This window comes from Hippopotamus amphibius, chromosome 5 (assembly GCF_030028045.1).
Source record: "Hippopotamus amphibius kiboko isolate mHipAmp2 chromosome 5, mHipAmp2.hap2, whole genome shotgun sequence".
NCBI classification, from domain to species: Eukaryota; Metazoa; Chordata; class Mammalia; order Artiodactyla; family Hippopotamidae; genus Hippopotamus; species Hippopotamus amphibius.
Window position 1 is genome coordinate 110,425,582 of NC_080190.1, and position 15,377 is coordinate 110,440,958.

Sequence of the window (15,377 nt, forward strand, 5' to 3'; positions counted from 1 at the left end):
AAAACACTCTATTTCAATTAAGCACCCTAAAAGCAAGTAAGAAATATGTTTCCCTTTTTTTAGATGATGCACAGCTGTCATGGCTGCTTAAACTCATTCAATTTTTTTGTCAGCTATATTATACAAACAAATACTGGAGCTTCTAGTCAAGTAAATTTCACCAAACTTTTTAGCTCTTCGTCAATTGTGCAGATATGCCCATCTTGGCAAGGCTTTCTCTCATATGTTAGAGACAGCGGTATGTAGGCTGGTGTAGGCTGTCCTCAACTGAAACAGTTAGGATCTGTTCCACGTCATCACTCATCCTCCAGTAAGTTCACCTCAGACTTGCTCTCACAACAGGGGCAAAGATCAAAGGAATAAAACAGAACATTCTGAAATGATACGACATTTCATCTGCCTTATTCTATTGATTAAATTGAGTCACCATGTAGATCAGATTCAAAGTGGAAAATAAACTTTTTTTAAATTTATTTATTTAATTTATTTATTTTACCAGTTTATGAGGTACACCAAAGTCAATCAGCTGTATTTATACACATATCCCCATATCCCCTCCCTTCCGTGATTCCCCCCACCCTCCCCGTCCCAGCCCTCTAAGGCATCACCCATCATCGAGTTGATCTCCCTTCCTTATACAGCAACTTCCCACTGGCTATCTATTTTACAGTTGGTAGTGTATATATGTCTATGCTACTCTCTTACTTTGTCCCAGCCTCCCCTTCACCCCCCCAACCCCGTGTCCTCCAGTCCATTCAATGCATCTGCATCCTTATTCTTGTCCTGTCACTGGATTCATCAGTACCCTTTTTTTTTTTAGATTCCGTATATATGAGTTAGCATACAATATTTGTTTTTCTCTTTCTGGCTTACTTCACTCTGCATGACAGACTCTAGGTCTATCCACCTCATTACATATAGCTCCATTTCATTCCTTTTTATAGCTGAGTAATATTCCATTGTATATATATGCCACATCTTCTTTATCCATTCATTTGTTGATGGGCATTTAGGTTGCTTCCATGTAGATCAGATTCAAAGTGGAAACTAAACTCTTAATGGAAAGCTATTCAGTCAGTGCAAAGGGTGTGAATACAGGAAAGAGATTAAGATTTGGGGAGTTTTTACAATCAATCTACAGCACCCATTATGTTAGTTTTTATGCTGTGTAACAAATTACTGTAAATTGAGTGGCATAAAACATCACCCATTTATTGTTTCAGTTTCTGTAGGTCAGAAGGCTGAGTACACCTTAACTAGGTTCTATGTTCAGAGTCTCAAGATGTTGGATGGGATACATTCTCAACTCTAGAATTGATTAGGGAAGGATGTGCATACAAACTTGTAGATAGAATTCACTTTCTTGTGACTATATAATTATAGCAGCTTGTTTTTTCAAGGACATGAAGTGAGAGAGTCTCTGATAATAACATTTTGAATCTTTGACTTCAAGGATGTTCTAATGGTTTTTTAAAGGGCTCACCTGATTAGACCAGGACCACCCAGAATAATCTCCTCTTTAATTAATTACAAATCAACTGGGCTTCCCTTGTGGTGCAGTGGTTAAGAATCTGCCTGCCAATGTGGGAGACATGGGCTCGAGCCCTGGTCCGAGAAGATCCCACATGCCACAGAGCTACTAAGCCCATGCACCACAACTACTGAGCCTGCACTCTAGAGCGCATGAGCCACAACTATTGAGCCCATGTGCCACAACTACTGAAGCCCATGCACCTAGAGCCCATGCACCTAGAGCCCATGCTCTGCAACAAGAGAAACCACCACAATGAGAAGCCCATGCACCACAATGAAGAGTAGTCCCCACTCTGCAACTAGAGAAAGCCCGCATGCAGCAACGAAGACCCAAGGCAGCCAATAAATAAAGTAAATAAATAAATAAATTTATTAAAAAATATATCAACTGATTAGAGACTGTAATTTCACCTGCAGAATCCCTCATTTTTGCTGTATAATGGAACACAATCATGGGAACGATATCCCATCACTTTTGTTGCATCCATAAAAATGGGTCACAGATCATGCCCATCCTCAAGAGGAAGGCATTATACAGGGTATGTGTTATTCGACATCCTCTTAAAATTGTGCCTACCACACAACAGAGAATTATACATAGTTCTACTAACGAGCTATACTACCTCATGCTTTACTCTACTTCCTCTGCTTAGAATATGTAGAAAATAATTTGTTCTCTGGTTGATCTGGAAAATATATATTTGACTTTAAAGCATGGGAAAAGATGAGCAGTAGTTCAGGAATCTTATCGGATGGTTCTCTCAGGCTGGCATGAAATTTTTCTGCTCTTGGAGTCGTGAATACTTTAGAATAGCAAATTCTCTTATACTTTCTTACATACCTACAACTTCAAGTTCTTTCTATTACTATTTGTGTACCTTTTTAAAATCTCCAGAAAATTCTCCTTGGCAGAGTAGACAAAAAAAAATTGGGGAGTTCAAAATTTCTACTGTTTTTTTTTTTTTATTTCTTTTTCTCCAGCTTTAATGAGGTGTAATTGACATATAACTACTGTTTATTTGTGGGGTTTTTCTCTCTTTTTTTTTCGGTAATCCAAAAAGATTACTCTGTTGCTCTCAAACTTGGGTCTGTCTCTTCCTTGTCTGCCTTCATTATATAAATTACCACTGAATTCCTTTTTATTGTTCTTTGTTGGTGGTCTTCTGGCATTTTAAAAAATCTTATGCCCCTTTAATATTTGTCTTTAATTTTATGCCCAATAGTCTACATTGTGAGCATACATTAAAAAATCAAAGGTGAAGATAAAAATCTGCTAAGAAGAAGCACTTGTTATTTTAGCTATTCCTTGTCAAATTGAACTTTTCAAGACCATTTGAAACTCTAAATTTGAGGACCTACCAAACTGTTGATATAGTTTCTTGCCTATAATACTAGTTATGAGACAGTATCTATCGTTCCCCTGTCATTCTTGAAAATTATCTTACCATACTATAGGATACGCCTTTAACTCTTAATAATAATGTTTGTCTGGCTATGAATACTGAAATGTTATTTATTTTTCCATGCTATCAATCACTTCTATTTCAAACACCAGTTACTTCTGACTAACCATTAGATGCATAAAAACAATTCTCATAATTGAGCTCTTTATATTTTAAAATTTTACAAAAAGTAAAAGCTGTTCTTTTACCTTAATGAAATAATCAGCAGACATACTGATAGTTGAAGCTCCTATCTCTGTTTTACCTCTGTATCACTGTTTGCAATTTAGATTAAAAAATATTCTTTTTTTTGCCCACCTGGCCAGGAAATCTATAGCTTAAATGCACTTAGTGATCAAATGAATAGTTAAGAAAAAGGTAGCACAAGTTAAAAATTCAAATTACTAACTATTGATGTTATTTGTAATTCAAGTTAAAAATGCAAATCAGTAATCACAGATCAGATGAATTTCCTACATGGTGTATCCTAATCAGTTACAAGTTGCCAGTAACTCTATACATTTCTATGGAATTTGATTCAGTCTTCTTCCTTGACTCCAATCAGAATTTATAAGGTATTAGGATGATTTGTATTGTTTATTATATTTCTTTTACTTATGTATTTAGTTCTATTGTATAAGCTAGCCTCCAATACAGGCTGTAGACATGCTGAATATGGTTTTTATATATTTATTCCTCTCACATGCATGTGTTATCCTACAAATATGGACTGCTATTACATGCTAGGCCATATTTGAGGTTACTGGGGTTATAAAAATAAATGAATCATAACAATAAAAAAAAAACCTGTTCCCACACAGAACTTCCATGGTGAAAGGGATAAATAGAAAATAAACAAAATAGATACATAAATTATGTAGTAAGATAGGGGTTGATAACATTATTTAAAACTAAAACAGAAAAGAGGGTTGAGCAAGACCAGAGTGTAGGGTAGTGTTTGCAAATTTTAGTAGGATGATTTAGGAAAGTCTCTGTATTAGTTTTCCTATGGTAGAATAAAATATTGCCATAAGCTTGGTAGTATAAGACAACAAAATTTTATCTCACAGTTTCCATGGTCAGCACATTTTAGTGGAGTCCTCTGCTCAGGATTTCACAGGCTGAAATCAAGGTATTGGCTTCTTATATTTCTATTTGGAAGCTTGATGAAAAAAAGATTCACTTCCAAGCTCCCTCAGGTTTTTGGCAGAATAAACTTCCTTGTAGCTGTAGGACTAAGGTTCCATTGTCTTGCTAGCTGTTGGCTGAGGACTGGTCTCAGCTCATAGAGACCCCTTTCAGGTCTTTGCCACATGGTCCCCTCTATAGGCCTTCTTACATTTCCAATCTCTCTGATTTAGGAAGGGCCAAGTCCCTTTTAAGTCTCATCTGATTAGTTCAGGCCCACCAGATAAGCTTCCTTCTGATTAGCTCAAAACTAACTGATTAATAACTTAATCACAGGAGTGATATCCCATCATATCCACACTCAAAAGCAGGAGATTAGACAGGATGTGCACATCAGAGGAAGGGGGGAATTTAGGGGCAATTGTGAAAGAGATTTATGATTTATTTATTTATTAAAATATTTAATTCTTTTTATTGGCTAGTGTTACCCTTAGTTCACTTCAGACTGAGGATGTAAAATAGAGGAGAAAGACAGAGAGAGATGTGATAATAACTGACATGAGATATGTGAGGGACACATGGATGCTGTTAGAACTATAGGAGGAGATCTAAACCAAAGAGGTGAGTTAGGCAAACCTTCTTTTTTATTTTTTTTCACATCTTTATTGGAGTATAATTGTTTACAATGTTGTATTAGTTTCTGCTGTATAACAAAGAGAATCAGCTATATGTGTACATATATCCCCATATCCCCTCCCTCTTGAGCCTCCCTCCCGCCCTCCCTATGCCACCCCTCTAGGTTGTGACAAAGCAATGAGCTGATCTCCCTGTGCTATGCAGCAGCTTCCCACTAGCCATCTATTTTACATTTGATAGTGTGTATATGTCCATACTACTCTCTCACCACGTCCCAGCTTCTCCTTCCTCCGCTGTGTCCTCAAGTTCATTCTCTATGTCTGTGTCTTTATTCCTGCTCTGCCACTAGGTTCATCAGTACCATTTTTTTAGATTCCATATATATGCATTAGCATACAGTATTTATTTTTAGGGAAACCTTCTTGATAGAGAAGAACCTTGGGTTTTGAAAAAACAGCAAGCATTGTCTAGGTGAAAAAATTAAAATAAGAGCAGAAATGTATCTATTTACTTGATAATATGATTCTACTTTATTCGTATAGCCATAGACAGCAATGGTTACCTTGCTTCAAGACTGCCATAAGCATACCTGCATTATAGTGAAGAGGTATTTAATAAAATCCAGAGGTTGGTCTCATGCTTCTATTTTATTTCTGTTAACTTATTCTTCTCAGGACAAGCTGATAGGTTTTCTAGCTTGTCTGTAAGGCACCTCATCAGTACTATGGGTTGTTTTATAGCCATTTGCAAAGATAATAGCAGGGATTGAGAAACAGTACAAGCCTAAAGAAGTAGATTTATGGAGGCGTCTTAGAGAAGTAAAATGTCTGATACTAGTTTTAAGAAAAATGAGTTTTTCTTAAACAGTTGATCACAATCACTGGTCGGCCAAAATCTACTGATGAAATTTGAAGATACACCTAGATTATCCTAGCTTTGTATTTACCACCAGGACTTGTGGAGTGTCTCAAAGTGGAAAAGGAGTAGCCTGGGATCATGTCCATTCCCAGTTTTAATTTATGCTATAATCATCCTCATAACCCTGATAGGTATCTGAGGAAATCCAACACATGCCATTATCTGAGAAAGATTAAAGTCCTTGTATTAGCATATTTGAATGCCACTTTTTTATAATCATATGTGTGACACTTGGCAGAGTTTTTGGAGGCTGGGAAAACTTGAAAATCACCACTTAGCAGCACCATGCTCACGTCTTTAGAAAAGTTACATTCAAATGTGACTTGTGTTCTTTTTATTACCTTATAGTGCCCTATTCTTCTGCCTCATACTTAAAACCTTATAAGTTTTGTCTAGATAATAAATGCTTTTCATTACAGATTCAGATTAATGCTTCATAAAAAATCATAAGGCAATCCAAAATATCAACTATGTCATGCAGGTCAATTCCACGCTGCTGTAAAGTCTATCATTATATTGAAATCCATTTCCTTATACTTAAAAACAGTTCTAGGGGTCAGTAATAGCAGTCAGTCAGATACTAACTTCTCTTTTCTCTTTTAAAACTTTGAATATTCTTCTCCATCCCTCACTCCTGCTATGTTCTAAGTCAGCCTCTCTTCACCACTAAAATATTACCCACATAAAATATCTTCGTTCTGTTTAAATTCTCATGAATATTTTTTTTTCCTTACACTGACTCTGTAAAATGTTCACACAGAGCAGACATGCCTACTGTTTCAAGGGATCATTCAAAAAACCAGCAGACTGTAAACTGAATGGACTCATCTCAGAAGAATGAAGGACAGAGCATGCCTGCTGGGATTTGAAGTGTTGGTTCCAGGGAGTCTAGATATTTCAAACCAGACGCTTACACAACCCATTTCTCTCTGGCCTTATGACTGAATGCACTAATTCATTTACCATTCAAAGTGTCCTTCTATAATTTATGCCATATACTGACATGTATTTAACTCTGTAAAATGACTTGAATATAATTTGTTTGAAAGACATTATACACGATAAACCATAATGCATTTTTTAAGAGACATCTTGGAATAAAAATAAATATAAATTGAAGAAAAATGCTTATTAATAAGCATTTATATGGCACTTCATGTTTACAGATGGTTTTACAGTCATTTTTTATTAGTTTAATGTGCCAAGTCTCTTTGGACTCAAAGTGCTACTTAAGTACATCTCCGGACTTTATCCCCCTGGAGTCTAGACTTGTAGGGTCAATTGTTGTAAAGATAGTCTTTCTGGAAAAGTTGTATACTAAAGCTATTAAAGAAATTTTAATGTGATGAATGAGAGTACATCTAAGACACAGTTTTCACTGAAACGCCTGGTTTTGAGGAAATAAGAAGAATAAATATGTATGCCTAGAAATAGCTTTAGATGCAAAGCTGTGTGTTATGTTAACATAATGGTTGTGGTAGCCCACCTGGCTTCTTGCCCATATTTGTAGGACTAGATCTTACAGAATAGCATCCATGGGATCTATATAGAATTTCCTGTGGCTCGAGTATGAAAGCACACCTTAAGAGCTGTGCCTTTTTTTTTTTCCTTGTCAGGGCTACTCCTGGAAATTGCCACTTTTCCAGAAGTGTTTCAGATTCCAGACTGATGGCCTATATTTCCTGGTGTTATAGTCCAACTAATGTCACTCCTCCTTCTGAAGACTGCCAATTGCCAGTAAGTTTTGCAGAAAAAAAATGTTTATGTTTTCAGGAAAGTTTATTAAATAGAACATGAGGGCATATGGTAACACATGAGTGCAGGGTAAATGATAATGTCTCAATCAGATATGTATATGCCAAGATTTCAATATTTGCATATCATCTATATTCTGATATTCATTGCTGACAATACTGCTGATATATTTGATATTATTTCAATGGTAAAATTTGAGAAGTTTTCAAATACATTTTGGTTGAGGAAACTTTCCTAAGGAATTTTCAAAGAAAGTCAATATCATCAAGTAACATACACTGACATGTGATCTTCATTTGTTCAATTTATCTCTTTATGTTCTTACGGTCACATTTAAAAATGTAGGCAAAAAGAAACCTATGGATTCTGTGATGAGTGAAAAAAAACAAAACATTCAAAAATTATTTAAGATTCAGGATTGCATTTTAATTTCATAATTTTTTCTGAGGATCAAATGGTACCCAATTATCTCTCTGTAAACCTTGCAACTATAACTCAAGTTTAAGAAAATCATATCTGGTATTAGCCATATGGAAATAAACAAATGAAAGAAGCCAAACTGAGGGATGGGGGGGGGGGGGTTGGGAAGCTTTGTAAAGAAACCTTTAATAAAACAATGACTACATTCTTTAATATATTCAATTCTAAAAAAAAAAAATATTTTTTATCTTAAATTTGGCTAGTTGTGTGTTCCTGAACATTTGCTACGTCTATTTAGAGTATTACAACTACGGCAAGAAATGGAAAGAATTAGTGTTAAGTGACGAATGAGTTAGGCTCTCTTTATATGCTGTTCCATGTAGTTTCATGCTTGCAACTCTGATAACAGGTAGGTAGCCATCATCCCCATATTATAGACAAAGAACCTGAGACAAAGATAGTTAAGTTGCATCATTACAAGTGGGTAGTGGAGTCAGTGAAGTGGGACTTAGATCTGTCTGATTCCAAATTTGTGATCTTTCTGCAATGGCTGCTGCCCTCTTCAATTTGGAGTTTTTCTCAGGCTGCAAGATCTCCTAAATCCCATCATTTTTAAAGAGACTACTCAAAAGCATTAATACAAATATTGTATACGTAGAGAGAGAGAACTAATTTCAGGGATTTCAGGACAAAAGATGCTAACTCCTTTAATCTGGGGAAGAATCCATAAATATGTGTTTTAATAAGCAAGTGCTTTAAAAAATAAATTAAATTAAAATTTAATTTAATTTAAATGTACAATTTAAATTAAAAGGAGCATCTAATGCAGGTGGTGGGATAACTTCCAGAAATCTTGAGACAGTCTTATTTTTCCATTTTTTTGTGTAATGATTGGTACATATTTTGGTTACTGTAGCTGTGTAACAAATTATTCAAAAGCATAGTGGCTTAAAACAAAAAAATAAAAACGTATTACCTGTCATGATGTCCATGAGTTAGCAATTTAGGAGAGGTTCAGCTGGACGGTTCTAGCTTGGGGACGCCCAGGCAGTTGCAGTCAAATGGTGACTGTGGCTGGGGTCCTCTCTAAGGTGTCTTCCCTCATATGACTGGCGCCTGGTCTGAGAAGACACAAATAGATGGAGTGCCTCCTGCAGGTCTCTCTTTGTTGTTTATTCACATCATCTCTCCAGGATGGCGTCTGCAGGGTTGCCAGCATTGCATGGCATTCAGGTTCCAAAGGTTTATGTCTAAAGAAACAGGGCAGGCCAAAAGCTGAATCTCTTTTATGAATAAACCTAGACAGCTTCATGGTATCACTTCAATTCATTGGAGCAGTCACAAGCCCTTGCCCAGATTCCAGGAGAATAAACATATACCTCATCATTCAAGTATCATTGCCAAACTTAATTACTATGATACTGACATGTAGGAAATAATAAAATTATTGAATTATCTTATCCAAGTTGTTATATTCTGGAATGCAAATAAGTTTAGATGAATTAATGAATGGTAGTTTTTTAATAGATTATTAAAGCATTTATATGGTTATGGAAAGCCATTGCAAGCTGTGCCCTATATTTATTGATGTCAGTATCATTCCTGTTGATGTCAGCCTCTACTTTTTTAAAAGTAAGCGTTGTCTTCTAAAGTTTTGTTTTTATAAAGCCCCATTATGGACAAACTTCATATATCTGAGGCAAGGGGGGATGGGTCAAATGGTAAGATGGAATCCTAATTTTTGGTCAGGCAAAAGCTAAAAGGGTAAATCCATGCAGTTCTACAAAAATGTGGAGACCAACACAAGAAAATGTATGTTCTGAAAGCTAATATCAAATTATAAAATAATATCCAAAAATTTTGCAAATGAATATTTTTAATATAATGATGGGTCAAAGGATAATTTGGACCAAAATAGATGTAACTATAATCTTTTTGTTGACTGCTTCTGAAACACATGTGGCCTCTGGCTTTAGTAGTATTAGTATAGTCTAATTCTGATTTATTTGTGATCTCTTCATAAACTTTGTAGATAAGGCCCATATTTAAAATAGAAAATATAGTCAAATCAGAAAGTAAAACAACAACAAAAAAGCAACTCTTGCCAAGGAATTTATCCTTATCCAATTGTAATGGAAATATAACTTAGTTTTGGGCTTTGCAATTAGTTTTATCAAAGTAATGGGATTTGTTTTATGAAAGATGTCTAATGCCTGACAATTTGATTGTTATATATGATTCTCATTAGTTAAGAATTCTTCAGATCATGATAGCATGTATGTATATTTTATTTACATAGATATGCATACATTATTATGTATTTGCATACAGAAAACTGGTATAAAACTGGCACATACACACACACACACACACACACACCCCAAATGGGATATAGTATTATTGTAGTCTTTACATTGTCCTACTGGTCAACTTAATGTCACTGTGAGTCCTTTAGCAGGATTGATGGCCTGGGTGGGGGATGGGCATCTATACTTTTCTAGAACAAGTCCCAAGAGGGCAGCTACTACAACTTCTAACACTTTATTATTGGTTAATTTGGGGCTTCTTTCACTCAGATGACATAGTTAGAAGGATGCCACCGCACAAATCAATACCTAGTGGCTTGCCATTGATGTGTCCGCTACCTTAGACAACAGCTGTGTCTACAACCATCTCCTGAGTGGTCAGGATACTAATTATTGAAAGCATGCTATACTTGGAAAGTGACTCTCCTAGAAAATCCTGACCTCTTCATGTAAAACTCGGACAGCTTGCTGCACACTCAGCAGGAGCTTCCGTGGATTCTTTTCCTGACAGCGTTGACTTTGTCTCTCTGCTGTCAAGGGTATGCAAAAGATCCCATTCACAGTGAAATTAAAATGCATGTGTAATGCACTTTTAAGCAATAAGAGTAGATGATGAATTTATTAAAAGTAGATGATGCCTGCAATTCTGATGTTTTCTAATCATAGTTACATTAACTTTGTCCACAAAAGCTCCTACTTATTTTCCGGAATTGACTTTTACAGAAAAACAAATTTTATACATACTTAAGGAGGTATTTGAAAAAAATATATTGTTACTTTCTTAAAATTTTTCTCTAAAGAGCTTTTAAAGGATCAGTCACTCATTTTCCTAATTCGTAAGAACTCAGTCCATCAAATGCAACAATGTGGTGTAAGACTGCTCAGATGATTCTGCTCATAGCTACCCATCTTGCTTAAGACTATATCTGTGCTTTGTTACATTCTCTGAAGTTTGATGTAAACTGAAATAAATATATCACTATATATCCATGGAATATCAAATATAAGTTGCCTAGAAGCAAATAAGAAGGAAGCAAGAAACATAATTAGTTCCATTGCACAGAAATTTTGTGGGAGTCAATTATAAGCTGTTAAAAGGATTACATCTTTAAAAGCCATATAAAAATAATTGAGTATAGGATAAAAATATAAAAGATTATTTAATATCAATTAAATACCATTTAAATATCAATTAAATTGGGTTTTGATTTGTCTTTCACTTCTTTTTTTCAATTAAAGAAAGCATACTATATGATTTCCATGTGACTATTATGCTAACATTTTATACACTTCCCTTTTAGCCAGGGATTCTAGCTATCAAGATTTCTCACATTAATATCTGCTAAAACATTATAAAATATAACCTTAATGACCTACATACTCTTGGTATGTTTCTGATTGACTTACAAGTTATTGTGGTATAATCTATATAAAATTAAATACATAGATATGAAGTGTTTAGATGATTTTGGACAATTCACACTAAATAACTATAATTTCATTTAAATAAATGTAATTTATTTTTTAACTATTATGTTTTCATTTAGTTTATTCATATAATCTATGTTATATGTTGTATATAATACATGAAAATTAATGTGATTTTATAAGTCAGGGAACAAATCACAATATTTTGCCATGAAATAAAATGGTAATAGGCTTTTCATCTTAACACTTTTCTGCATGTTTTACTTTCTTATAAAGAATTAGTGTTACAAAAGAGGGTTAGGTATGTTAAGTTGCCCATGCATAAGGATGTTTTTCTGAATTTTCTATTGTGTTCATTCATCTGTCTTTCTACTTACATATCAGCCCTGAAATGCTTTAATTACAATATATTTTAAACAGTTTAAATATCTCATAGAGCTGTTTCCTCCAATGCCCTCCATTCTCTTCTCTTTCAGAATTTTCCTGGCTATTTTCATTTACTTTATTTCAAATATATATATATATACAAACAAATACAAACACACACAAGTATGCATGTATGTGTATATATCTTTTTTATTGCAATGATATTAAAGTTATATATTATGTTGGGAAAATGGACAGTTTTCCAACATTTAGTTCTATTATTTATTTTAAAAATATGCCATTCTATTTACTGCTGTATTTCTTTATATTCCTCAACAGAATTTTATGTTTCTTTATATATACACTGAAAAGTTCTTGTTACACTTTTTCTAGGCATTTTTACCCTTTTTGTAGTAATTTAAAATGAATTCATTCCTTTGAATTTTTTTTCTAGCTCTATGTTTCATTTGAAGGTAGCTTTCCTTAGAGCAGAGACTGCTCAGTCTTGTTCATGTAGTATTCCCGGATCCTAGCAGAGTACACATTTCCTATTTTTTGGTATGTGGTCATACCTTATAGATTTTGACCTGATGTTGTATTTGCTTCATAGTTTTATGAAGTGTAGTGTTCCATTCCACATTTGCTACCATGTTGCCAATGATGTTTTATGATGTAGCAAGGGAAGTAAGATAAAGATGTTTGAACACTATTAACAAAACCCCCAAGATGAAGACTTTTAGTAAGGGCTTTAATCTTTGCTTAGGATATCCAGTATCATTTGGGCGAAATTTATTGACAGTCAAAAATTAGTATATACTAGATTGTTTGTCCTATGAAAGACTAAGATGCTTCTTTTGAAAGGGAATCAGAGCTAAGTAGACTACAGGGCAAGGTTAGAATTAACCAACCTGTCCTTGAAAGCTAATTCTGATGAAAGCAACAAGTCCTTCCTGAGTACCGTACTCAAAGTACTAAGTCAATTTAAATGTGATTCAAGAGCCAAAACAAGCTATTTTGGCCATAGCTTATAGTCCTAATTCATCAAGTACTACTCTTAATCATGTTTATTACTAGACTAAATGACAGTAGTACCAAGGAAGCAGAGGAGGGTGGGAATTTTGCAAGTCTGCCTTCTGAGAAGTTATAAGTAACAAAGTGAGTCTTTGAGTAGAATCTTTTCTCTACCATTCCTACGCATTACATTTTAGTATTTAGATTAAGCAGCATTTAAGTATTTCAAGATCATTTAAGTTTATCTCAATTTGAATGACTTAATTTTACACTAAAGCATGATGTCTTAAATATCCAATAAAAGTTAGTGTTTGTGGGAAATAAAATTAAAGAACTAATAACAGAATTTTCCATGTCCTTTTCAAGTGACCCAGGATGGAAATTTCCCAAAATCTTTGGGAAAGAACTCTAGAAAATAAAATGTTTTTGAGATTATTCTGCTGACATATCTAAAGTTATATGTTTATTTACGACTTAGAGATACTGCCACCTAAATTATAGATTCGATATAAAATATGCTCAAACATTTTAAAATTATAATGAATGAGGTAAGAATGGAATACACATTTAAATAGTCTTATTTAATGTATTTAAAATGGGATAAAAAGCTGTCAAATTGAAGTGTTGTTTAATGTTTTAGATACAGTATTTATTTTTAAAATATACTCCTTACCGTTTTGCAAAAAAACCTAATTATTGCTTTAGGCAAGAGTCATCAATGGCTACTAAATCTATTGGGTGAAAATTTGCTGAGGAACATGATATTTACATAGCCTCAAAATATTTCTCACAGATTATTCATTAATTAATTACAAAGAGAAATGGACAACTTTATAGGGGAGATATCTGGTAGGCAATTATTCAATAAGATTTACTACCACCGTATTGGACAAAGCAACAGTATGTGTTTCCTAATATGATTTACTAAGCAATATGCATCATTTATGTCAGATTTCTGCCAAAAATGAATAACTTGAACCTCCATTATCAAGAAGTAGCAGACAAAACCAAAGTGAAGAACAATCACAAAGTACTGGCTGAACTTTTAAAAGAAAAAGGCTGAGGAGCTATTAAAAAGGAGATTAAATGTAATCCACAATCCTAGATAAGGGGCAAATTGCCACTAAAGGTATCATTAGGAAAATTTTTGTAAATTGAATACGGAGTGTATAGTAAATAATAGTATACAGTGTGTAGTGTCAGATTGTATAAGTGTTACAACTCTTGAATTCAATCATTGTACCCTGGTTATCTGAGAGATTATTCCTGTTCTTAGCAAATACATGCTGAATATTTAGAGGCAAAGTACATGATGTCTGCAACTAACTCTCAAGAAAAAAAAAAATACATATATATACATATATAGAGGAAGAATGGTAAAGCACATCTCACAAAATGGTGAAAATCAGTGAATTTGGGTCAAAGTTACATAGGCTTCTTTGTACTATACTTAGAAGTCTTGTGTAAATTTGACATTATTTAAAACCAAGCTAAAATATGCAATATTTTTCTATTGGCATCTTGCAATAAATATAGTGAATTTCTTCATTAAAGAATATAAATCTGTATATTCAAAAATGTTTTTCTTAATTTCTATTTCTTTATGTACAAATTGTTCAGAACTTTTTGGACCATCATTACTTAGTCCTTAATGTGTGTCTTATCAGGATTTCTGACTAGAAGTAGAAGTATTAATACTACCATTTACTTCTGGTCTGATTTTACTAACAATATCAAAATAATCTTTAATCTATATTTTTTGCAGGATTTCTTTGTCCATTTTGTGAGGTCAATTTAGTTAAAACTAGTAGAAGCTAATCTCTATTTACTCTGAGATATATAAAGTATAATTTATCAAGATACACACAAACACACAGGTGCAGACATCACTACCAACCCCAGTGTGGTACCTACTTGACAAAGTTGGCCTGAATCTCAGTGTTACAGCTGTTTGGATCCACTCATATAGCCATTTTCCCCCCTTATAACATGACCAAACTCCTAGAAGTCACCGCCAAAAAAATTGTTCTTCCAATGGCTGTATATTTATGTAATGAACTCATCACCCTACTCAGCTACTTTTAAGTAATGATTCCATTATATTAAAGTTTGATAGCCCCCATCCCTGGATATTTTGTTACACTGAGGAAAAAAACCCTTGAATGTGGCACCTGAATACTGAATAGGAGTTAGTCACGCAAAGGGGGAGGAGTAGGTAGAGCCCCAAGCAGATGACAGAACCACAGGGAATGTCCACATATTGGGATTGGGTGGATGAAAAAAAGAATCAGTTAAGGAGGCATGTAGAGGGTGGATACAGAGGTAGTAGTTTGCATTCTGAAATGCTTTGAAATCTAAAGGAGAGTAAATAAAGACTAGGAGCACAGTATCAATCACATTCAAGTGCTAAAAAGAGGTAAAGGAGGAAAAAGCT

At 34.2% G+C, this 15,377-nt stretch overlaps 1 pseudogene; it reads right to left on the reverse strand.

Moving 5' to 3' along the window:
• The window catches only part of LOC130854277 (40S ribosomal protein S11-like), a 36,842-nt pseudogene that overhangs the window by 15,827 nt on the left and 5,638 nt on the right, over nt 1-15,377 (reverse strand).